The sequence below is a fragment of the Chiloscyllium punctatum genome, unplaced genomic scaffold, assembly GCF_047496795.1.
Source record: "Chiloscyllium punctatum isolate Juve2018m unplaced genomic scaffold, sChiPun1.3 scaffold_504, whole genome shotgun sequence".
In the NCBI taxonomy this organism is placed as follows: domain Eukaryota; kingdom Metazoa; phylum Chordata; class Chondrichthyes; order Orectolobiformes; family Hemiscylliidae; genus Chiloscyllium; species Chiloscyllium punctatum.
In genome coordinates, this window is record NW_027310238.1 from 108,756 (window position 1) to 111,255 (window position 2,500).

General features: G+C 61.1%; 1 non-coding gene across 1 annotated transcript in view; it reads left to right on the plus strand.

Annotated features, from left to right (window-relative positions):
* The first annotated feature begins 2,447 nt into the window (after positions 1 to 2,447).
* LOC140473053 (5.8S ribosomal RNA) overlaps positions 2,448 to 2,500 on the plus strand; it is a 154-nt gene continuing 101 nt past the window's right edge. Inside the window, exon 1 of the ribosomal RNA XR_011958052.1 lies at positions 2,448 to 2,500. This exon is cut by the window's right edge and continues 101 nt beyond it. This is a non-coding gene — a ribosomal RNA (5.8S ribosomal RNA).

The window sequence follows — 2,500 nt, forward strand, 5'->3', positions numbered from 1 at the left end:
TTTTCAACCAATAGATGTATGTCTCTGCGGGCCGCACCAGGCTGGTGCTCCCCACAGCTTCACGCCACCCTGCTCCGCCCGCACGCCGGCGTGCAGGTGGCTGCTGCTAAAGGTGGGGAGTGTATGTGCGGTCCGGGTGGCTTTCCTCTGGCGAGGGAGAGACCTTAAGCAAACTCAGAGACAAATCTTGACGGTCGATCACTCGTAAAAATAAAACGTGACAAACTTTGTGTTGGTTCAAGTACGAAAGGATCTCTGTCGGCTTGGGGGTACGCCCGTTTCCGTTTCAACTTGTCTCGCGAGGGTGGTTTCGGGGCCAGCAGGAGAGCTCGTCGGGGTAGCAGGCCCTGCAGCCGTGGTCACCGCCAAACCCCCACAACTCGAGCAAGTGAAAAAAAAAGTAACAGGAGCGAAAGCATCTCTGTCGGCTTGGGGGTACGCCCGTTTCCGTTTCAACTTGTCTCGCGAGGGTGGTTTCGGGGCCAGCAGGAGAGCTCGTCGGGGTAGCAGGCCCTGCAGCCGTGGTCACCGCCAAACCCCCACAACTCGAGCAAGTGAAAAAAAAAGTAACAAATAAGAAAGGATCGTCGGCTTGGGGGTACGCCCGTTTCCGTTTCAACTTGTCTCGCGAGGGTGGTTTCGGGGCCAGCAGGAGAGCTCGTCGGGGTAGCAGGCCCTGCAGCCGTGGTCACCGCCAAACCCCCACAACTCGAGCAAGTGAAAAAAAAAGTAACAAATAAGAAAGGATCGTCGGCTTGGGGGTACGCCCGTTTCCGTTTCAACTTGTCTCGCGAGGGTGGTTTCGGGGCCAGCAGGAGAGCTCGTCGGGGTAGCAGGCCCTGCAGCCGTGGTCACCGCCAAACCCCCACAACTCGAGCAAGTGAAAAAAAAAAGTAACAAATAAGAAAGGATCGTCGGCTTGGGGGTACGCCCGTTTCCGTTTCAACTTGTCTCGCGAGGGTGGTTTCGGGGCCAGCAGGAGAGCTCGTCGGGGTAGCAGGCCCTGCAGCCGTGGTCACCGCCAAACCCCCACAACTCGAGCAAGTGAAAAAAAAAAGTAACAAATAAGAAAGGATCTCTGTCGGCTTGGGGGTACGCCCGTTTCCGTTTCAACTTGTCTCGCGAGGGTGGTTTCGGGGCCAGCAGGAGAGCTCGTCGGGGTAGCAGGCCCTGCAGCCGTGGTCACCGCCAAATCGCCACAACTCGAGCAAGTGAAAAAAAAAGTAACAAATAAGAAAGGATCGTCGGCTTGGGGGTACGCCCGTTTCCGTTTCAACTTGTCTCGCGAGGGTGGTTTCGGGGCCAGCAGGAGAGCTCGTCGGGGTAGCAGGCCCTGCAGCCGTGGTCACCGCCAAACCCCCCACAACTGTTGGGCGCCTACCTGCGCGGGGCAGGAGGACACTTTCCGATTTCAAATCTCCGTTTGCCGAGTCCACCCCGAACGCACGCGGGCGGGCGGGTTCGCATCACCCTTCGTCACAAGGGGCGAAGCCCGTTCCACCGTCTCGTCAGTAGTGCCGACCGGTCTGTGATCGACGAGGGGAGCCACACCAGGTCCGGCCCTGCTGCTTGGCGGCACCGCGTCGTCGGGAGCTCGCGACAGACGGAGGGTTTCGGTGTACTCTCCAGCCACGGGAAACGAAGCCGGTGATGCAGGCGCCGGTCTTTCGCTCCCAAATCGGCTGGGTTTACATCGTTGCTATCTAGTCACGCTCCCTTCAAACCCGACGGGGTACCTATTCCCCTCACCCGTCTGTGCGTATACAGCCTCTTTGCACTTGCGGGATGGGGGTGGTGGTTTAAAGACTCTCGAGTTGCCGCCCGTCGGTCTCCGAGCTCCGTGCAGTAGTGATCCCCAGCGAACTGCCAGCAGGGCGAACGAGCGATCCCGCTCTCGGTCGGGGCGCCTGGCGTCGATCGGTGGTCGGTGGCTTGCGGGCAAGCTGCGCTGTGAGTGTGGGAACGAGTATGACGAGCCGTTGCCGCGACTCCCAGTCCACCTCGGCGGTGGCTGGGCCGGGCGGGCGTCTGCTCGGGCGAGTGCCGCCCCCGCCTCCTCGCAGGAAGTCCGCTCGCCGACACGCCGCCACGTGCACGCGTCAGTGACGCTGCCGAACCGATGGCCGGTGCCCGTTCCCGCCTCTGCTTTTCCTAGGGCAAAGCTGCTGCACGCCTCGTGATACTAGGCGGGCGACATGGTGGCGGTGATCCTGCCTCCGTCGCTGCGGTGCGTTGGGGCACGCATCGCCTCTTGGGCGCCCTGTCCTCCTCCCCCCAATAGACGTATGTTTCTGCGGGCCGCACCAGGATGGTGCTCCCCATCGCTTCACGCCACCCTGCTCCGCCCGCACGCCGGCGTGCAGGTGGCTGTAGCTCAAGGTGGGGAGCGTATGTGCGGTCCGGGTCGCTTTCCTCTGGCGAGGGAGAGACCTAAAACAAACTCAGACAACTCTTGACGGTGGATCACTCGGCTCGTGCGTCGATGACGAACGCAGCTAGC